The 24288-nt window shown below is 44.8% G+C and overlaps 1 protein-coding gene across 1 annotated transcript in view; it reads left to right on the top strand.

Moving 5' to 3' along the window:
- The first annotated feature begins 8090 nt into the window (after positions 1-8090).
- The window catches only part of WIPF3 (WAS/WASL interacting protein family member 3), a 63156-nt gene continuing 46958 nt past the window's right edge, over positions 8091-24288 (top strand). Inside the window, exon 1 of the mRNA XM_073677925.1 lies at positions 8091-8297. The gene's annotated coding sequence lies outside the window, so the exon portion shown is untranslated. The remainder of the gene's footprint in view (positions 8298-24288) is intronic.

Raw genomic sequence — 24288 nt, forward strand, 5'->3', positions numbered from 1 at the left:
CTCTCTTCTTCCTGTGGCTATTTATGTTGGTACTCTTCTTCTGTCATTGATTCTGTCATCTCTTATTCCTGTCACCAATTATGTGGGCACTCTCTTCTTCCTGTCGCTGTTTATGTGGGCACTCTCTTCTTCCGGAGGCTGTTTATGTGGGCACTCTTCTTCTGTCATTGATTATGTGGGTACTCGCCTCTTCCTGTCACGGTTTATGTGGTCTCTCTCTTCCTCTTGTCGCTGTTCATGCGGGCACTCTTTTCTTCTTGCCATTATTTATGTGGGCACTCTCTTCTTCTAGTTACTGTTTATGTGGTCACTCTCTTCTTCTTGTCACTGTTTATGTGGGCACTCTTTTCTTCCTCTAGCTGTTTATATGGGCACTCTCTTCTTCTTGTCACTGTTTATGTGGGCACTCTTTTCTTCCTCTAGCTGTTTATGTTTATATGGGCACTCTCTTCTTCCTGTGGCTGTTTATGTGGGCACTCTCTTCTACCTGTCACTGATTACTTGGGCAGTCACTATTTATCAAGACACTAATGTAGCACACTCAATGTGGGCACTTTTTTCTGGCACAGTTTACAGCTGCCACTATGAGGTCACTGTCTGGTCGTCATGTTAGCAGTTGTTAGCCTCTCTGACTGACCTCCGGGCACTCTGTTACTGGTGACTGTCTCATTTAGCTGGCGCACTGCTATGTGGGCACTCTTCCTGGTGACTGTCTTGCTTAGCTGGGGCATTGTATGTAATGTGGGCACTCTTACTTGTGACTGTCTCGTTTAGCTGGGGCACTGTATGTAATGTGGGCACTATTACTTGTGACTGTCTCGTTTAGCTGGGGCACTGTAATGTGGGCACTCTTACTGGTTACTTTCTCGTTTAGCTGGGGCACTGTATGTAATGTGGACACTTACTTGTGACTGTCTCGCTTAGTTGTGGCACTGTATGTCATGTGGGCACACTTACTGGTGACTGTCTCGCTTAGCTGGGGCACTGTATGTAATGTGGGCACTCTTACTGGTAACTGTTTCGCTTAGCTGGGGCACTGTATGTAATGTGGGCACTCTTACTGGTGACTGTATGTGCTGTGGGCACTCTTACTGGTGACTGTATGTGATGTGGGCACTCTTACTGGTGACTGTATGTGCTGTGGGCACTCTTACTGGTGACTGTATGTGATGTGGGCACTCTTACTGGTGACTTTATGTAATGTGGGCACTCTTACTGGTGACTGCATGTAATGTGGGCACTCTTACTGGTGATTGTATGTAATGTGGGCACTCTTACTGGTGATTGTATGTAATGTGGGCACTCTTACTGGTGACTGTATGTAATGTGGGCACTCTTACTGGTGATTGCATGTAATGTGGGCACTCTTACTGGTGACTGTATGTGATGTGGGCACTCTTACTGGTGACTGACTGTATGTGATGTGGGCACTCTTACTGGTGACTGTATGTAATGTGGGCACTCTTACTGGTGATTGCATGTAATGTGGGCACTCTTACTGGTGACTGTATGTGATGTGGGCACTCTTACTGGTGACTGTATGTGCTGTGGGCACTCTTACTGGTGACTGTATGTGATGTGGGCACTCTTACTGGTGACTGTATGTAATGTGGGCACTCTTACTGGTGATTGCATGTAATGTGGGCACTCTTACTGGTGACTGTATGTGATGTGGGCACTCTTACTGGTGACTGACTGTATGTGATGTGGGCACTCTTACTGGTGACTGTATGTAATGTGGGCACTCTTACTGGTGATTGCATGTAATGTGGGCACTCTTACTGGTGACTGTATGTGATGTGGGCACTCTTACTGGTGACTTTATGTAATGTGGGCACTCTTACTGGTGACTGCATGTAATGTGGGCACTCTTACTGGTGATTGTATGTAATGTGGGCACTCTTACTGGTGATTGTATGTAATGTGGGCACTCTTACTGGTGATTGTATGTAATGTGGGCACTCTTACTGGTGATTGTATGTAATGTGGGCACTCTTACTGGTGACTGTATGTAATGTGGGCACTCTTACTGGTGATTGCATGTAATGTGGGCACTCTTACTGGTGACTGTATGTAATGTGGGCACTCTTACTGGTGACTGTATGTGATGTGGGCACTCTTACTGGTGACTTTATGTAATGTGGGCACTCTTACTGGTGACTGCATGTAATGTGGGCACTCTTACTGGTGATTGTATGTAATGTGGGCACTCTTACTGGTGATTGTATGTAATGTGGGCACTCTTACTGGTGATTGTATGTAATGTGGGCACTCTTACTGGTGACTGTATGTGATGTGGGCACTCTTACTGGTGACTTTATGTAATGTGGGCACTCTTACTGGTGACTGCATGTAATGTGGGCACTCTTACTGGTGATTGTATGTAATGTGGGCACTCTTACTGGTGATTGTATGTAATGTGGGCACTCTTACTGGTGACTGTATGTAATGTGGGCACTCTTACTGGTGATTGCATGTAATGTGGGCACTCTTACTGGTGACTGTATGTGATGTGGGCACTCTTACTGGTGACTGACTGTATGTGATGTGGGCACTCTTACTGGTGACTGTATGTAATGTGGGCACTCTTACTGGTGATTGCATGTAATGTGGGCACTCTTACTGGTGACTGTATGTGATGTGGGCACTCTTACTGGTGACTGTATGTGCTGTGGGCACTCTTACTGGTGACTGTATGTGATGTGGGCACTCTTACTGGTGACTGTATGTAATGTGGGCACTCTTACTGGTGATTGCATGTAATGTGGGCACTCTTACTGGTGACTGTATGTGATGTGGGCACTCTTACTGGTGACTGACTGTATGTGATGTGGGCACTCTTACTGGTGACTGTATGTAATGTGGGCACTCTTACTGGTGATTGCATGTAATGTGGGCACTCTTACTGGTGACTGTATGTGATGTGGGCACTCTTACTGGTGACTTTATGTAATGTGGGCACTCTTACTGGTGACTGCATGTAATGTGGGCACTCTTACTGGTGATTGTATGTAATGTGGGCACTCTTACTGGTGATTGTATGTAATGTGGGCACTCTTACTGGTGATTGTATGTAATGTGGGCACTCTTACTGGTGATTGTATGTAATGTGGGCACTCTTACTGGTGACTGTATGTAATGTGGGCACTCTTACTGGTGATTGCATGTAATGTGGGCACTCTTACTGGTGACTGTATGTAATGTGGGCACTCTTACTGGTGACTGTATGTGATGTGGGCACTCTTACTGGTGACTTTATGTAATGTGGGCACTCTTACTGGTGACTGCATGTAATGTGGGCACTCTTACTGGTGATTGTATGTAATGTGGGCACTCTTACTGGTGATTGTATGTAATGTGGGCACTCTTACTGGTGATTGTATGTAATGTGGGCACTCTTACTGGTGACTGTATGTAATGTGGGCACTCTTACTGGTGATTGTATGTAATGTGGGCACTCTTACTGGTGACTGTATGTAATGTGGGCACTCTTACTGGTGATTGCATGTAATGTGGGCACTCTTACTGGTGACTGTATGTAATGTGGGCACTCTTACTGGTGACTGTATGTGATGTGGGCACTCTTACTGGTGACTTTATGTAATGTGGGCACTCTTACTGGTGACTGCATGTAATGTGGGCACTCTTACTGGTGATTGTATGTAATGTGGGCACTCTTACTGGTGATTGTATGTAATGTGGGCACTCTTACTGGTGATTGTATGTAATGTGGGCACTCTTACTGGTGACTGTATGTAATGTGGGCACTCTTACTGGTGATTGCATGTAATGTGGGCACTCTTACTGGTGACTGTATGTAATGTGGGCACTCTTACTGGTGACTGTATGTGATGTGGGCACTCTTACTGGTGACTTTATGTAATGTGGGCACTCTTACTGGTGACTGCATGTAATGTGGGCACTCTTACTGGTGATTGTATGTAATGTGGGCACTCTTACTGGTGATTGTATGTAATGTGGGCACTCTTACTGGTGACTGTATGTAATGTGGGCACTCTTACTGGTGATTGCATGTAATGTGGGCACTCTTACTGGTGACTGTATGTGATGTGGGCACTCTTACTGGTGACTGACTGTATGTGATGTGGGCACTCTTACTGGTGACTGTATGTAATGTGGGCACTCTTACTGGTGATTGCATGTAATGTGGGCACTCTTACTGGTGACTGTATGTGATGTGGGCACTCTTACTGGTGACTGTATGTGCTGTGGGCACTCTTACTGGTGACTGTATGTGATGTGGGCACTCTTACTGGTGACTGTATGTAATGTGGGCACTCTTACTGGTGATTGCATGTAATGTGGGCACTCTTACTGGTGACTGTATGTGATGTGGGCACTCTTACTGGTGACTGACTGTATGTGATGTGGGCACTCTTACTGGTGACTGTATGTAATGTGGGCACTCTTACTGGTGATTGCATGTAATGTGGGCACTCTTACTGGTGACTGTATGTGATGTGGGCACTCTTACTGGTGACTTTATGTAATGTGGGCACTCTTACTGGTGACTGCATGTAATGTGGGCACTCTTACTGGTGATTGTATGTAATGTGGGCACTCTTACTGGTGATTGTATGTAATGTGGGCACTCTTACTGGTGATTGTATGTAATGTGGGCACTCTTACTGGTGATTGTATGTAATGTGGGCACTCTTACTGGTGACTGTATGTAATGTGGGCACTCTTACTGGTGATTGCATGTAATGTGGGCACTCTTACTGGTGACTGTATGTAATGTGGGCACTCTTACTGGTGATTGCATGTAATGTGTGCACTGTTACTGGTGACTGTATGTGCTGTGGGCACTGTTACTGGTGACTGTATGTGATGTGGGCACTCTTACTGGTGACTGACTGTATGTGATGTGGGCACTCTTACTGGTGACTGTATGTAATGTGGGCACTCTTACTGGTGATTGCATGTAATGTGGGCACTCTTACTGGTGACTGTATGTGATGTGGGCACTCTTACTGGTGACTTTATGTAATGTGGGCACTCTTACTGGTGACTGCATGTAATGTGGGCACTCTTACTGGTGATTGTATGTAATGTGGGCACTCTTACTGGTGATTGTATGTAATGTGGGCACTCTTACTGGTGATTGTATGTAATGTGGGCACTCTTACTGGTGATTGTATGTAATGTGGGCACTCTTACTGGTGACTGTATGTAATGTGGGCACTCTTACTGGTGATTGCATGTAATGTGGGCACTCTTACTGGTGACTGTATGTAATGTGGGCACTCTTACTGGTGATTGCATGTAATGTGTGCACTGTTACTGGTGACTGTATGTGCTGTGGGCACTGTTACTGGTGACTGTATGTGATGTGGGCACTCTTACTGGTGACTGTATGTGCTGTGGGCACTCTTACTGGTGATTGCATGTAATGTGGGCACTCTTACTGGTGACTGTATGTGCTGTGGGCACTCTTACTGGTGACTGTATGTGATGTGGGCACTTTTACTGGTGACTGTATGTAATGTGGGCACTCTTACTGGTGACTGTATGTGCTGTGGGCACTCTTACTGGTGACTGTATGTGCTGTGGGCACTCTTACTGGTGACTGTATGTAATGTGGGCACTCTTACTGGTGACTGACTCTGTATGTAATGTGGGCACTCTTACTGGTGACTGTATGTGATGTGGGCACTCTTACTGGTGACTGTATGTGCTGTGGGCGCTCTTACTGGTGACTGTATGTAATGTGGGCACTCTTACTGGTGACTGACTCTGTATGTGATGTGGGCACTCTTACTGGTGACTGTATGTGCTGTGGGCACTCTTACTGGTGACTGTATGTGATGTGGGCACTCTTACTGGTGACTTTATGTAATGTGGGCACTCTTACTGGTGACTGCATGTAATGTGGGCACTCTTACTGGTGATTGTATGTAATGTGGGCACTCTTACTGGTGATTGTATGTAATGTGGGCACTCTTACTGGTGACTGTATGTAATGTGGGCACTCTTACTGGTGATTGCATGTAATGTGGGCACTCTTACTGGTGACTGTATGTAATGTGGGCACTCTTACTGGTGATTGCATGTAATGTGTGCACTGTTACTGGTGACTGTATGTGCTGTGGGCACTGTTACTGGTGACTGTATGTGATGTGGGCACTCTTACTGGTGACTGTATGTGCTGTGGGCACTCTTACTGGTGACTGTATGTGATGTGGGCACTTTTACTGGTGACTGTATGTAATGTGGGCACTCTTACTGGTGACTGTATGTGCTGTGGGCACTCTTACTGGTGACTGTATGTGCTGTGGGCACTCTTACTGGTGACTGTATGTAATGTGGGCACTCTTACTGGTGACTGACTCTGTATGTAATGTGGGCACTCTTACTGGTGACTGTATGTGATGTGGGCACTCTTACTGGTGACTGTATGTGCTGTGGGCGCTCTTACTGGTGACTGTATGTAATGTGGGCACTCTTACTGGTGACTGACTCTGTATGTAATGTGGGCACTCTTACTGGTGACTGTATGTGATGTGGGCACTCTTACTGGTGACTGTATGTGATGTGGGCACTCTTACTGGTGACTGTATGTGATGTGGGCACTCTTACTGGTGACTGTATGTCCTGTGGGCACTGTTACTGGTGACTGTATGTGATGTGGGCACTCTTACTGGTGACTGTATGTGCTGTGGGCACTCTTACTGGTGACTGTATGTGCTGTGGGCACTCTTACTGGTGACTGTATGTGCTGTGGGCACTCTTACTGGTGACTGTATGTGCTGTAGGCACTCTTACTGGTGACTGTATGTAATGTGGGCACTCTTACTGGTGACTGACTCTGTATGTAATGTGGGCACTCTTACTGGTGACTGTATGTGATGTGGGCACTCTTACTGGTGACTGTATGTGATGTGGGCACTCTTACTGGTGACTGTATGTCCTGTGGGCACTGTTACTGGTGACTGTATGTGATGTGGGCACTCTTACTGGTGACTGTATGTGATGTGGGCACTCTTACTGGTGACTGTATGTGCTGTGGGCACTCTTACTGGTGACTGTATGTGCTGTGGGCACTCTTACTGGTGACTGTATGTGCTGTAGGCACTCTTACTGGTGACTGTATGTAATGTGGGCACTCTTACTGGTGACTGACTCTGTATGTAATGTGGGCACTCTTACTGGTGACTGTATGTGATGTGGGCACTCTTACTGGTGACTGTATGTAATGTGGGCACTCTTACTGGTGACTGTATGTGATGTGGGCACTCTTACTGGTGACTGTATGTGCTGTGGGCACTCTTACTGGTGACTGACTCTGTATGTAATGTGGGCACTCTTACTGGTGACTGTATGTAATGTGGGCACTCTTACTGGTGACTGTATGTGCTGTGGGCACTCTTACTGGTGACTGTATGTAATGTGGGCACTCTTACTGGTGACTGACTCTGTATGTAATGTGGGCACTCTTACTGGTGACTGTATGTAATGTGGGCACTCTTACTGGTGACTGACTCTGTATGTAATGTGGGCACTCTTACTGGTGACTGTATGTAATGTGGGCACTCTTACTGGTGACTGTATGTGCTGTGGGCACTCTTACTGGTGACTGACTCTGTATGTAATGTGGGCACTCTTACTGGTGACTGTATGTAATGTGGGCACTCTTACTGGTGACTGTATGTAATGTGGGCACTCTTACTGGTGACTGACTCTGTATGTAATGTGGGCACTCTTACTGGTGACTGTATGTAATGTGGGCACTCTTACTGGTGACTGTATGTAATGTGGGCACTCTTACTGGTGACTGACTCTGTATGTAATGTGGGCACTCTTACTGGTGACTGTATGTGCTGTGGGCACTCTTATTGGTGACTGTATGTGCTGTGGGCACTCTTACTGGTGACTGTATGTAATGTGGGCACTCTTACTGGTGACTGTATGTAATGTGGGCACTCTTACTGGTGACTGACTCTGTATGTAATGTGGGCACTCTTACTGGTGACTGTATGTGCTGTGGGCACATGAGGTAAGATCCTGTGTGCGTTATGTCACTCCTGGCCAGTGTGATTATCTCGGAGGAGGGAAGGTGCAGCTGTTGTGTCACTCTCTGCTGCCCTGTGCTGTAGCAGGGAGTGACCGTGCCTCCATACAGCAGGTGTCCTGAGTCTGTCCCTCCCCGGAGAGAGGAGTTGTCCCCGCCCTGTCCCGGAGCTCGGCCAGCGCCGCCCGGGAGCTCGTCCTGCAGGTGACCGGGCACAGAGAGCGGGACAGCCGGACCGTGCCGGAGAGGAGCCGCAGAGTGGCCGGTGAGTTCTGGGCTGCGGGTGAGCTGCACGTATTACCGGGCACGTCCTGTCCCTGGAGCCGGCACCGCACCTCATGCTGTGCTGATAACTAGTAAGGGGAGGACATGGCACGAATTCCCCATGACAAGCCCTCCTGGCCGCGCACATGATGCAGGGAGGAGGCACAGCTGACACCTGACCACAATGTTTATGGCTGGTTACACTGGTAACGTCAGGGGCACAGACTGCACGAGATCTGCGCCATTCACAGCATTGGGGGCTCCAGGCTTATACACTAAACCAGCTCATTCCTTCACCTCCTAAATGGCCATGTGTTATTATTTTCTCTTTTTACGTATAGTTGCGTATAGTTCTGCTACGTGGCATGTCCCCGAGAGGTGAAGGACACGCACACTTTATTATTTTTCAGTGACCTGTGACCTGCTGAACATTAGTCGCTGTGAATGATGAGCTGGGTTTGCTAAAACCAATCAACTCTGCTGTGCCAGGAGGGCGCCCGGCAATCATAATATACTGTGCCCATCACAGCCCTATGTAGGACAGAGGAGACCGCAGCGATGTGATCTGCCTCTCTTCTGTCCGCTGGTGGTGGGCACATAGAGGCCCCTGTGCAAGAACAGTATATGGGCCCTTTGTAGTTCAGTAGCTCATCACAATACACAATTCTACATGTAAGTGAAGTGGAAATGGGCCCCATTACCTTGTGGACCCCTGTGCAGCTGCAGTTTGCACCAATGATATGTCGCCCTACTTCTGTCTCTCCCTGACAGCTGGGCATCTGACCTGCTCCTGCTAGATTGTATGGTAGAAGCTTTAGGCCACGGCCCCACTATCAGTATTTGGTCAGTATTTTTTCTCAGGAGTGGGAGCCAAAACCAGGAGTGGGTGATAAATGCAGAATTGGTGACATGTTTCTATTATACCTTTTCTCTGATTGTTCCTCACCTGGTTTTGGCTCCCGCTCCTGAGAAAAAATACTGACCAAATACTGATAGTAGGGCCGTGGCCTAATAGTGAAAATAGTCACAACTGGGAAATATTTAGGTTGTCATATTGTAAACTGCTTTGTGTTCACAATTGAGCACCTTAGTACAGTTTGTATTAAGACATTAATAAATGCCGATAATGGGAAATGAACGTTAATAAGAAGCTCTTTCTCCAGACCTATCGGCTCGTCTAAACAGACCTGCAAAGATCCGACGTACAAGCAAATATCTCCATTGTCGGGTGCAATTATTTTTAAGCAGGTTTACCATCACTTGTAAACAAGGCGATGTACTGCCGATAACATGCCATTCTATGGGCACAGAGCGATCAAATTAATCATCGTTATGTACACAAAAATTTCTCACAGTTTTAAGGTTGCAGGTAGACAGAGTCCATCGAGTACAACCTATAACCTGACATGCTGATCTAGAGGAAGGTAAAAATCCCACGAGGAAGATGCTAGTTGGCCCATGTTATTGACAGTGTGGTCAGCCAGTCTATCGGGCTATTAGACCACCACAGAGCTGCTTGCCTATAGCCGATCGGTGTTGGTTAATGGTGTTAGAAGAAGCTACTAAAACGTTTAGGGTGGTTTATACTGTACTGATCCTGAGATGCCACCTATGTTATATAGCAGAGCTGTTTGCACAATTCTGCTGGTTGTTAAAGCAAATAGTGCCAAAAATGTGTTATCTCTTACAGGTTAGCTTAGCTATTGCAATACAAGATCAGATAAAGAAGCCAGTTTTGTGTCTTATTTCATCCCCGCTGCTCCCCTGAGTCATCCATTTTTTTTTTAAATCCGCCATTCTATACCAGAGATCCGGGCCTTTTATTTACCGCTAATATTTATGGTCTTTACCAAGGGGGCGTGGCTCACAGGATTCTCTGGGGGGCTACTATGCATAACTACATCTTTGAGCAACACCCCCTTGGTAAAGACCATAAAAAGTGACAATTTATATTTTGTCTGCTTGTATTAAATCATCGCCCGTCTAAATGAGTTTTAGTTTCCTGGTGTAAAGTGCAGAGTATAAATTGTCACAACTAGCTCTGTGCAGTAAAACATGGAAAAATAATTCCTGGAGATTTCAGCTCTGAGGTATACAGACTTGTGAGTGTATCTCTCGGCTATAATACAAGATGTAACTCAGGAGCAAATGATCTCTCATTGTTACTTTTTTCCAGGGTTTCAGAACTCAAGTTTAAAAACACCATGAATTATTAATAACATTCTCAAAGTTTGATATAGAAGCTCATGCCACACGCAGAGCATACACAGTTTTGATAAAAATGCCACTGACCCCATTGTCATATTTTACTATATACCTGGCTGCAATGTTTTTGGCTCCTTATACTCTCTCCATCCAAAAAGAAACAAATAATAGTCACAGAGAACATAGTGTATGTAGATTACAAAAGTTTGTGTAGGGAACGCCCTGCTCGATTTTAGACTGATTTATATAGATTCATATTAGCAGCACCGGTGATGGTTATTTATGTGACACATCTATATTACTATACATGATGCCTGGTCAAATATGTCATGGGCCCAGACTAATAATACTTATATTGATTTCCAGACTCTGTAGAACCAGAATACTGTACATCTATTTTATTTATTTTACTCACTTATATAGCACCATTAATTCCACAGCGCTTTACAGACATTATCGGCACTGTCCCCATTGGGGCTCACAATCTACATTCCCTATCAGTATGTTTTTTGAGTGCATAGCACATACAGTGTTTATCCATGCTGTCGCTCATTTATGACATTTGAGTCAACATCTAAGTCGTCATTCAGGGTGATATAGAAGGATCACTGATGTACTTTGTGCCTTACGCTGTTGTCCATTCTGCTGTTCCAAAGATTACATTATTCCTGTATTGTAGTTATAGATTGTCTGATCAGATTGTTTATTAGTGGTTGGTGCAGATATTGTAAGCTTAAATGGGGGTTTCCAGACTTCCTATATTGATGACTGGTCCTTAGGTAAGGTCATCAATATCAAACTAAAGGGGACCGAAACCAGTACCCCCATAGTAAAGAGTATATGAAGCTGCTCATTATTTAGTGGCCATTCCCATGCTCAGATCCTATTCAGTTTAACTGCATCCAGTGTCAGATTGAAGAACATTGGGTCCACCAGAGGACTTGATTCTGAGGGCCCACCTTTCATGTATACAAAATCAATTCATTATCATTAAAGTGGTTTTTCAGACCTATACTACTTCTTATAAGGCACTGTATCAAGTGGTATAGCCATAAGATACACAATGTTAGGCTACGGCCCCACTATCAGTATTTGGTCAGTATTCAGTCAGTATTTTTTCTCAGGAGTGGGGTTTTGACTCCCACTCCTGAGAAAAAATACTGATCGAATACTGACCAAATACTGATCGTGGGGCCGTGGCCTTAGGATTCGGCTCTGCTTCCTGATTCGATCGGTTATCACATGATTTTTCAGATACTGTTGAGATCCAGATGGAGGAGCCAGATTCTCCCCCACTCAAGAACCCCATGGCAGCTGCAAGGTTTGCACTATAAACTCTCCTGAAGGAGAAGCCAGGGCCCACGGAAGGATTCTCTGGTTCTCTGGTGGGCCAGTCCAATCCTGACTGTTATCTGTATGTCAGAATTGGGCCCAGTGGTAGCCCAGTGATTAGCACTGTAGCCCTGGGGGCCTGGATTCAAATCGTATCAAAGACAACATCTATAAGGAGTTTATGTTCTGGGGGGTTTCCTCCTGATATTCTTCTGTACCTGTTGTGAACACACTTTACAACAGATGACCCGTTTCCTAGACTTGGCTGGAGCTCATAGGAAAGGCTGAATATTGTCATTGGCAGAAATGCTGGCCCAGTTCTACACCATTTCAATCTGGGTCATCATATTCCATAGTTACAGGGAGAGCTTGGGAACTTGCTGTGCAGATAGTGAACCTCTCGGACACGTAGTCTGCTGAGCATTATGCAGTCATCTTAGCACTTGCCCAGTTTTGCCACAAGTGCAACCCCTGGCAAAAATTATGGAATCACCGGGCTCGGAGAATGTTCATTCAGTTGTTTAATGTTTGTTGAAAAAAAGCAGATCACAGACATGGCACAAAACTAAAGTCATTTTAGGGCTTTAAGAAAGACTAAAAGAAATCAAGATTAAAAATGTGGTACTCAGTAAGGGTAATTTTTTTCAGACCAAGCAGAGGGAAAAAATTATGGAATCACTCAATTCTGAGTAAAAAATTCTGGAATCATGAAAAAAAAACACACAAAAGAACTCTCCAATACATCACTAGTATTTTGTTGCACCACCTCTGGCTTTAATAACAACTTGCAGTCTCTGAGGCATGGACTTAATGAGTGACAAACAGTACTCTTCATCAATCTGGCTCCAACTTTCTCTGATTGCTGTTGCCAGATCAGCTTTGCAGGTTGGAGCCTGGTCATGGACCATTTTCTTCAACTTCCACCAAAGATTTTCAATTGGATTGAGATCCGGACTATTTGCAGGCCATGACATTGACCTTATGTGTCTTCTTTCAAGGAATGTTTTCACAGTTTTTGCTCTATGGCAGGATGCATTATCATCTTGAAAAATGATATCATCCCCAAACATCCTGTCAATTGATGGGATAAGAAAACTGTCCAAAATATCAATGTAAACTTGGGCATTTATTGGAGATGTAATGACAGCCATCTCCCCACTGCCTCTACCTGACATGCAGCCCCATATCATCAATGACTGTGGAAATTTGCATGTTCTCTTCATGCAGTCATCTTTATAAATCTCATTGGAACTGCACCAAACAAAAGTTCCAGCATCATCACCTTGCCCAATGCAGATTCACGATTCATCACTGAATATGACTTTCCTCCAGTCATCCACAGTCCACGATTGCTTTTCCTTAGGCCATTGTAACCTTGTTTTTTTCTGTTTAGGTGTTAATGATGGCTTATGTTTAGATTTTCTGTATGTAAATCCCATTTTCTTTAGGCGGTTTCTTACAGTTCGGTCACAGACATTGACTCCAGTTTCCTCCCATTCCTTCCTCATTTGTTTAGTTGTGCATTTCCTGTTTTGGAGATATATTGCTTTAAGTTTCCAGTCTTGATGCTTTGATGTCTTCCTTGGTCTACCAGTATGTTTGCCTTTAACAACCTTCCCATGTTGTTTGTATTTGGTCCAGATTTTAGACACAGCTGACTGTGAACAACCAACATCTTTTGCAACATTGCGTGATGATTTATCTTCTTTTAAGAGTTTGATAATCCTCTCCTTTATTTCAATTGACATCTCTCATGTTGGAGCCATGATTCATGTCAGTCAACTTGGTGCAACAGCTCTCCAAGGTGTGATCACTCCTTTTTAGATGCAGACTAACGAGCAGATCTAATTTGATGCAGGTGTTAGTTTTGGAAATTAAAATTTACAGGGTGATTCCATAATTTTTTCCACAGAATTGAGTGATTCCATATTTTTTTCCCCTCTGCTTGGTCTGAAAAAAATTACCCTTACTGAGTACCACATTTTTAATCTTGATTTGTTTTAGTGTTTCTTAAAGCCCTAAAGTTGCCATTTGAAATGACTTTAGTTTTGTGCCATGTCTGTGATCTGTTTTTTTCAACAACATTAAACAACTGAATGAACATTCTCTGAGCTCGGTGATTCCATAATTTTTGCCAGGGGTTGTAGAAGCAAAAGCATATATTAGGATTTTTACAAGTTTATGGTGAAACTCTTTAATAGGGGTCATGCCACAATAGATACAGACGTGGTCAAAATTGTTGGTACCCCTCGTTTAATGAAAGAAAAACCCACAATGGTCACAGAAATAACTTGAATCTGATAAAAGTAATAATAAATTACATTTTTTTTGAAAATGAACAAATGAAAGTCAGTCATTGCTTTTCAGCCCTGCTTCCACAGAATTTTTAAAAAAATTAAACTCATGAAATAGGTCTGGACAGAAATGATGGTACTCTTAACTTAATATTTTGCTGAACAACCTGTTGAGGCAATCACTGCAATCAAACAATTCCTGTAACTGTCAAGGAAACTTCTGCACCTCTCGACAGATATTTTGGCCCACTCCTCATGAGCAAACTGCTCCAGTATTCTCGTGTCTGAAGGTTGCCTTTTCCAGACGGCATGTTTCAGCTCTTTCCAAAGATGCTCAATAGGATTTAGGTCAGGGCTCATAGAAGGCCACTTCAGAATAGTCCAATGTTTTCCTCTTAGCCATTCTTGGGTGTTTTTAGCTGTGTATTTTGGGTCATTATCCTGTTGCAAGACCCATGACCTGCTACTGAGACCAAGCTTTCTGACACTGGGCAGCACATTTCTCTCTGGAATCCCTTGATAGTCTTGAGATTTCATTGTACCCTGCACAGCTTCAAGACACCCTGTGCCAGATGCAGCAAAGCAGTCCCAGAACATAACAGAGTCTCCTCCATGTTTCACAGTAGGGACAGTGTTCTTTTCTTGATATGCTTCATTATTCCTTCTGTGAACATAGAGCTGATGTGCCTTGCCAAAAACTTCCATTTTTGTCTCATCTGTTCACCTGTCCATCTGTCCATAGGACATTCTCCCAGAAGCTTTGTGGCTTGTCAACATGTAGTTTGGCAAATTCCAGTCTGGCTTTTTTATGATTTTTTTTTTAACAATGGTATTCTTCTTGGTTGTCTCCCATGAAGTCCACTTTGGATCAAACAACGATGGATGGTGCGATCTGACACTGAAGTTCCTTGAGCTTGAAGTTCACCTTTAATCTCTTAAGAAGTTTTCCTGGGCTCTTTTGTTAAGGCCCCGTCACACTTAGCGACGCTACAGCGATCCCCACAACGATACGACCTGTCAGGGATCGTTGCTGCGTCGCTATGTGATCGCTGGTGAGCTTTCAAACAGGCAGGCTCACCAGCGATCAGGGGAGCAGCGACATCGTGGAAAGAATCTTTCCACGATGTCCTGCTCCTGGTTACCAGCCTGCTGAAGCAGGAGCAGGCTGGTAACCATGATAAACAGCGGGTTACTAGGGGCACACGTGCACCTAGTAACCCGCTGTTTATCATGGTTACCACTCTGCTACGGTGAGCGGGAGGTTACCCCTCACCATAGCAGAGTGGTAACCATGATAAACAGCGGGTTACTAAGTGCGCGTGTGCCCCTAGTAACCCGCTGTTTATCATGGTTACCAGCCTGATCGCTGGTCCCGCTGGTCACACACAGCGATGTGTGCTGACCAGCGGGAGGGCAAAGACCAAAAAATGGTCCAGGACATTTTGCAGTGATCAGCAACCTCACAGCAGGGGCCTGATCGCTGCAAAGTGTCACACATAGCGACATCGCTGGTGAGGTCGCTGTTGCGTCACCAAAACCGTGACTCAGCAGCGATCTCACTAGCGATCTCGCTATGTGAGACGGGGGCTTTACCATTCGTATTATCTATCTCTTTGATTTGTCAGCAATTTTCCTCCTGCGGCCACGTCCAGGGAGGTTGGCTACAGTCCCATGGATCTTAAATTTATGAATAAAATGTGCAACTGTAGTCACAGGAACATCAAGCTGCTTGGAGATGGTCTTATAACCTTTACCTTTAACATGCTTGTGACGCGCCCCCTGGGCCAGTGCTGTAGTGCGGCGCACGTGTGCGCGGGGGAATACCCGGAGCCGGATCCGATGGGGGTAGTAGTCTCCGAGTGGCGGGGACCCGGTCCGTGCCCAGGGTGGTCAAACTAAGTGTGTGGCAGTCTTTGTAGATGTTGTTTAAGTGTGTCGACTACGCCACCCGTTGATTTGCGGTCACAAGGCCGCCGCTGCAAAACAGTCCGCTGAGGCCGGTGGTATGGGTGCAGCAGGGATGGTATAACCCCCAACGGGAGGGGTATGGCCTCAGGGCAGCAGGAGTAGATGATGGAGGTTGTGATGGTGCGGTAAGGAGGCACAGAGACGTGGGATGCAGTTTCAGGGTTTTTACTCACTGATGTTGCTTTAGTCACTCTGGCCTTGAGTGACCACCCGAGCCGTGCTGCGTCCACCAGGTGCGGGGCTCGGCTAACCCCCAGGCAGTTCCGGAGCGGGGTCCTGAGCTCCCCTCTCTCTCTCTTTCTGCTGGCCGTCCCCACCAGGGATCCACCTTTGTCCGGTTCCCTTGGGCCTTCTGATGGCAAAACCTTCTCTGGCTTTCCTGACCCTACTCTTGGTGTACCTTCCTGGTGGATGTGGTGAGGGTCGTGGCAAAGCTTGCCCACGACCTCCGGTTCCTGGCTAAGGGTTACTTTTGCCTCCGCCAGCTTGGGATCCGGTGCCCTTTTCTGCCAACCCTTCACCCTTTTTGGTCTGATTCTGGGATCTTAGGGTTCCCTCTGGCTCTGCCTCCCTGGGTCCTTCTTCCTCCTCTTTCTTCATGCTTGGCCCTGGAGCTGGGCCCAGCCGGAGCCACAGCTCCCTGTCAGCCCTCCTGGCTGAGCTCCTCTGCTCTGCTTCTCCTCAGGCTGAACTTGACTAAAAAGACCCTGTCTCTAGATGGTGCCCACCTTATATACTCCCTCTATGTGTGAGCCCAGGTGACCAGCACCCAATGGGCTCCTAGCTTTACCCAGAGTACTCCCCCTATCTGCCCCTACACTACTGGGATGTTCCACCCCCCCTCCCACTCCAGCCAGGGACAGACGCTGTCGTACCTGCACATTTAACTGGTGGGAGTACCGTAGTTCTGTCCCCCGGAAATGGGATGTATGTAGTGCATGCAGCCTACTGAGCTCAGTCCCACACTCCATCCTTACCCGGGAGTGGAATACCACACCTCTGGTTTGAGGTGCAATACCCCTGTAGCAGCCGAGTCCTCGGGGTGCTACACTTGTCTATAATTTTCTTTCTAATCTCCTGAGACAACTCTTTCCTTTGCTTCCTCTGGTCCATGTTGAGTGTAGTACACACCATGTCACCAAACAGCACAGTGAGTATCTGTAGCCCTATATACAGGCCCACTGACTGATTACAAGATTGTAGACACCTGTGATGCTAATTAGTGGACACAACTTGATTTAACATGTTCCTTTTGTCACATTATTTTCAGGGCTCCCATCATTTCTGTCCAGGCCTATTTCATGAGTTTCATTTTTTTTTAAATTCCGTGGAAGCCGGGTTGAAAAGCAATGACTGACTTTCATTTGTTCATTTTCATAGATTTACTTTTGTCAGATTCAAGTTATTTCTGTGACCATTGTGAGTTTTTCTTTCATTAAACGAGGGATACCAACAATTTTGACCACGTGTGTATGTATCACTTATCCTTAGTCCTACCTTTAGAGCCCCCTCCCCCAATACAAGCGTGTATTCATTGTCTATGGGACTGATAGAAGTGCAATGCTCTGCAGCCCATAGGCATTCAATAAAGTAGCAGACTATTCTATTTACAGTGTATTTATCATTATACAAATGGTAAAATTTGGGCACTGGGCAGTTATTGTAATAAAGTGACGATCAATCATAACAATTGCTCAAGGAAATGATCTAATAGACCAGTGATAATTATATCTTTCCGCGCTAATTTGCATACATTAGGTTGAGAATTATTAGCTTTGGCAGCGCATAGTGATATGTACAATACTTGTGCCAGCCGAGTGCATTGATCTCTCAAAGGCAAATGTGCCAATCAGAGAAATAATACAATGTAACAGCAGTTGTGTAATTATCCGGATGATTATGACATATTAGAGTGTATGAGACACTGTAACATAATGCAATGAGTAAGTATTATAGACCGCTGTGCCTTCAGCCATTGCTCGTGATGGAATCATTTCACTGGTGTAGTAAGTTACTGTATATCAAGCTCCGTTATGTTCTGATACATTGTAATAGTGAGTTGGTCCACCCCTCCCCCATGCTGCTTTCTTATAGATTGTACTTATCACACACACTTCTAAATCCAGGCCGATACTCCAGGCTCCGCTCACATCAGCGTTTGGTAATTCCATTCTTTAGCAACATCTCAGGAGAATAATGAAACTAACAGAAAAGACATAAACCAGCGCTGCTCGATGAGACTCTTTGACTATAATTGGGCCTGTCTGTCACAAAGCCACCAATTCTCATGTAAAAATAGCTTTAGCTAGGTATTCCTCCCAACCCCCCAAACACCTTCATGCACAGTTTCACAGAATGTGCATGTGTTCTCAATAGGGAGCGAAGAGAAGGCAGGGGATAGGATAGAGGATATTGATTGTGTGGGGGATCGCTCCTGGGACCCCCCACCGAATAGGACAGAGATTGAGCATTCACGCCTCCTCTCCGTTCATTCTCTATGAGACTGGCGGCGACTACATACAAATGACAGGTAGCTGCTCATCTATGATACTTTTCTATGTAGTGCAGAAATTGGATTGCATCAAGGGCCATTTAAAGAAGTCCTCCTGTGAACTTTTTTTCTCTAAACCTGTGTATATGTGTATGTACTGTAGTGTCAGTGTGTCAATATACACACCTACCGCTGACTTCTCTGATATCCATTGCCGTTCTGCTCCTCTTCTCAGTGACATCACCGCACTTCAGTCTCTCCGGATCACTCTACGCTCTATGCATCAGCCGGAAGTCTCTTTTACAAAGTAAGGAGCCTCGTCCTGATGCTCCATCGTCTTAGGCTTTGTGCCCACTATGCATTTTTTAAGCGTTTTCACAGTGGCAATTCCGCTGCAGAAACGCTTAAAAAACGCTTGGTAGAAGGTCTGCCATGTTGCCCAATGATAATCCGCATGTGCTGTGCACATGCTGCGGAAATTTCCACTGCGGAAAAATATGCAGCATTACCAATTATTTTGCGGAAGCGCAGCGTTTTCGCCGCCATTGACTTGCATTAGAACACATGGATTACGCATCACTGCATCTGCCGATGCGGATTCCATGCGTTTCAATGTGCGGATGGTACCCGGGTACCATAGTACCTGTAAAAAAAAAATAAAAAAAAATATATACCTTATACTTACCTTCTGATGACCTCCGGTCTCCATAGCGATGCGTCCTGGCTTGCCGGCAGCTCGCGATGGTCTGAAAAGGACCTGCCATGACATCATTTAGTCATGTGACGGGTCACACGACCGCTGACGTCGGCAGGTCCTTTATTTCACCGCGAGCTGACGGCAAACCAAGACAAGGACACCGGGGGCCATCAGAAGGTAAGTATATATTTTTTATTTTTTCATAGACTCATAGAATCATAGAATGGTAGAGTTGGAAGGGACCTCCTGGGTCATCAGGTCCAACCCCCTGCTCAAAGCAGGATTCACTAGATCATCTCAGACAGATGTCTGTCCAGCCTCTGTTTGAAGACGTCCATTGAAGGGGAACTCACCACCTCTCGTGGCAGCCTGTTCCACTCATTGATCACCCTAACTGTCAAAAAGTTTTTTCTAATATCTAATCTGTGTCTCCTCCCATTTAGTTTCATCCCATTGCTTCTAGTCTTTCCTTGTGCAAATGAGAATAAAGATGATCCTTCTACAATGTGACAGCCCTTGACATATTTGTAGACAGCTATTAAGTCTCCTCTCAGTCTTCTTTTTTGCAAGCTAAACATTCCCAAATCCTGCAACAGTTCCTCATAGGACATGGTTTGCAGACCAGTCACCATTCTGGTCGCTCTTCTCTGAACTTTACCATTCTTTACCATAAATCCAGGTTGCATGGATTTATATAGTGTGACCAAGTTGACAAGCACTTTCCAAGTGATGCTAAAATCGCTTGGAAAGCGCTTGACAACCCGCATGCGGAAATGCATGTGAAGAACGCTTCACATCCGCATGTCCCTGGCAGGAAAACACAGTCCGCATGCGTTTTTTCTGCCAGGGAGATGCAGAAATGCTCAGGAAAAAATCCAGAGCATTTCTGCATCGTGGGCACATAGCCTTACATTTGTAAAAGCCACTTCTGGGTCACACAGAGCGCAGCGTGACCCGGAGAGTCTGAAGAGTGGTGACGTTATGTAGAAGAGGAGCCGAACACCATTGGATCCTGGAGAAGATGGTGGTGAATATATTAAAACACTTATACGACAGTACATGCACATATACACAAGTTCAGAGAAAATAAATAATGCGAGGGCTTGTTTAAATTGAGGCTATTACCTACCTATACTATTTCCACCTTCACAACTTGACAGTTCCCCTAATCATCGGACACCACCAGTATTGTGTTATATATGCTAATTGCTGCATTCTAATGAATCATATGTGTGCCACAGTAAATAGAATTTTTAATCTGCAGCTTGGCATTTGGCAATAAGTTTGGACTAGTCTGGTGGGGCGTTGCTCATCTTAAACTTGTCCTTCCTCCCAGTCATGGACAGATCGCCCACAAGGAAGACGTTGCACATGTGCAAGATTTCCAACAGCCCTGTCATCTTTAGGCCAGTTTCACACGTCCAGATATTTCCGGTACCGGAAAAACCGGTACCGAAGATATCCGTGTCCCATGTGTCTGTGTGTGTTTTACGTGTTGCATCCGTGTGCCGCATCAGGATCACACGTACCAGTGCCTAGGAATCAGAGCTACAGTTAGTGCTGTTCCCAAGCTCCGAGTTCTGAACACTGCACTCATCATGGTTCTCTGCCGGCGCTGTGATGAAGGTAGTGGTAGTCTGCTCCCCCAGTGTACCTGTGTGAAAATAAGAATAAAATAGTAAAATCCTTATACTCACGAAAATGTCCCCTGCTGTAGTCCATGCGATCGGGGAGAATGATCTGCTCCAGTGAGCGGCTCCGGAGCTGAGCTCAGGAGCGGTGTCCTGTCAATCACAGAGGAGCTCCAGAGCGGCAGCAGCGGTCGAATGGATTACAGCGAGGGGGACACCTAGAAGAGGTGAGTATATGGATTTTATTATTTTATTCTTATTTTTAAATGTGGGGACACTGCAGACTACCACTACCCTCATCATTGTCCCTGCTGGTGCTGATCACAGCACCAATGTTCAGCACCCGGCGCTTGGGAACAGCGCTAACTGTAGCGCTGATTCCCAGGCGCTGGTACGTGTCACACGTATGACACAGATGTCATCCGTGTGGTACGTTTTGCGGACTGTGTATCCATAAAAAAACGGACTTGTCTCCGTGTGGAGCACACAGACACACGGTTCATGAAAACACACTGAGATGTGCACAGACCCATTGATTTTAATGGGTCCGCGTGTGTCAGTGTCTCCGGTAAATGTGGAAACTGTCACCACTCATACCGGAGATACTGACGTGTGAAAGAGCCCTTATGGTGCATTTTGACATGCCAATTTCTGCCCCTCAATGAGCGTCGATCAACCATATAAGAAGTCGTCCTGCTCTCGTTTACTGGCCGGTTTATACACGATGATGAACAATGATACTGCATCACGTTATTGGCAGTACATATCCTGTGCGATATGCTGATTTTTGCACAGCAAAAACGACAACGACAAGAGTTTTGTTTGTGTGTTGGGTGCTCGATGACATTTTTACATGGGCGAATAATTGGGAACGCTTATTCCCCAACTACAGTGCATTGTAAAAGTATTTGGCCCCCTTGAACTTTTCTACCTTTTGCCACATTTCTGGCTTCAAACATAAAGATATAAAATTCTATTTTTTTGGGGAAGAATCAACAACAAGTGGGACACAATCATTTTTATTATTTTTTTTAAAGTTTAAAATATCCAATAAATTTCGTTCCACTTCACAATTGTGTCCCACTTGTTGTTGATTCTTCCCCCAAAAATTAGAATTTTATATCTTTATATTTGAAGCCAGAAATGTGGCAAAAGGTAGAAAAGTTCAAGGGGGCCAAATACTTTCACAATGCACTATATGTACCAACATACGTAAATGCATCATAATTCTTGATAATCTGCCAAATGTGTGTTACCATATAGGATCCATTAACAATATATTTTCTGGTTAGATGGAATATCTTTTATCTTCTTTGGAGTCAATGGAAATTTGCATTTCTAGCTCCAGGGTTCCATGTAGGCACCAGACACGTGTAGCAATGCCTTCCCCTGTGCACTTAGTTACAGAAGGCGCAGAGTGGGAATACAAGAGTCTGCTGCTTCTCATGCAGACACATACTGTATGGTAATTACATGTGCCGTTTATCATGCACTAACATGTTTTATCTAAAGCATATGTAAGAACAGCGTTAGCTTAGGTATTTGGCTAAACCCAATAAAGTGGAAAAGAAGACTCCAAACATTGCACTTGGAGGGTCTGAGATTATGTTTAAAAAATGTCTGTTAAAGCTGTCAGCATCTCCACAGTTATCATTACGTGAAGCCTTACAGGACCTCATCATGGAGTGTATAGGCTGTGCTAGATCATACAGGTCACAATCACTAAGGATGTTTATAGAGAAACCAGCAAAGGTGTAGTCATGCTGTGACTTCACCTGGACAGTCGTCACCCCTGGCTGCAGGCTTTACACATGGTGACGTTGTCTAAACATTATCTATATGCATTGTAATGGTTGAAATCCACAGTGACGATCACTGCATAAAGCACTGGTGGACACAGACAGAAAAGGGCCTCTGTGCAAAAACACTATGTGGACCTTTTGCAGCCCAAGAGCTCCTAAAAATGCAAAATTGCACCTGCTTTGGAGGTAGAAATGGGTCCCTGTGAGCCTGCACAGGTTGCACCAATGATATGTCCGCCCATGGCATAAAGTCTAAATCCTCAGCGCCGGCCAATTTACACTGTAGATTCTCTCTGCAGCGTGAAAATGGGATTTTGTGAAATCTAATTCACAATGCTGCTACTGTAATACAAAGCAGATTTTCAGCTTCCAAACTGGCATCGGAAAATCCTTTGCATATTTCTCCCGTGGGAGCTTAGCCTAAAGGTTCCGGAGAATTTCTTTAATTAAAGCAGGTTGACAAGAGATATGGCTCACATTACAGCTCTAGCATTGGTTGTCACTCACGCTTTCTGAATCCTAAATATCAAAGTTAGGCCACGGCCCCACTATCAGTATTCGGTCAGTATTTTTTCTCAGGACTGGGAGACAAATCCAGGAGTGGGTGATAAATGCAGAATTGGTGACTTGTTTCTATTATACCTTTTCTCTGATTGTTCCTTACCTAGTTTTGGCTCCAACTCCTGAGAAAAAATACTGACCGAATACTGACCAAATACTGATAGTGGGGCCGTGGCCTTATACATATAGAGTAACGATTTCCTTCGGATGATCATATACTGTGTGCTGTCCCCAGTTATATCGGATAGCCCACTGACCAATGTTATTCAATAGGGGTTTTCAGATGACAGTTTTTTAACATGAACCAAGTGTCCATGTGAAAAAATGGCAGCATGCACCATTCTCTTCTGTATTTTGGATGACACTCGCCTATTGAAATCTATAGGTGCCAAATAAAATGGATCTCATATGGATTAACCATACAGCATCCGATATATATGGCTACATTGCCATTATTAACATAGAAAACTGTATTTGATCATGCACAATTTAAACTGTTGATAAATGTAAAAAACGGATGTGATATGGATGTAAAAATGGACACATGGTAGAAATATGGTTGAAATACAGATGACAATATAAATAAAAATTGTCAAAGTTTTCTGAATGGCAATTTTTCGTACGCTCATCGTAACACTCGGACCAATGTTGTTCAATATGGTTGTACAGATGACTGGATGTCCATGTAAAAAAAACGCCGTATGCGCTAGTCTTCTCCATATTTCAAATGAGACTCCACTATTCAAGTCTGTGGGTGCGCTAAAAAATTGTATCCCACACTGATCAACCGTATAGCATCTGATTTTTACAGATACATTGAAATTCTTAACATGGGAAACAGTATTTGGTCTTGTCAATTTTGCAGCTGATGTATAAAAATTAATTCCACATACGTGCCATACAGATGATGATGCAGATAATAAATCGTCCTTTTTTCTGGATTTTTTTATATGATCACGTGAACTTAACTGTAGACAGATTTTTCAGTTTATTGGCCTAACAGAAAAGCAT

Source organism: Phyllobates terribilis, unplaced genomic scaffold (genome assembly GCF_046119375.1).
Source record: "Phyllobates terribilis strain yellow unplaced genomic scaffold, ASM4611937v1 Scaffold_4__5_contigs__length_816908805, whole genome shotgun sequence".
Lineage (NCBI taxonomy): Eukaryota > Metazoa > Chordata > Amphibia > Anura > Dendrobatidae > Phyllobates > Phyllobates terribilis.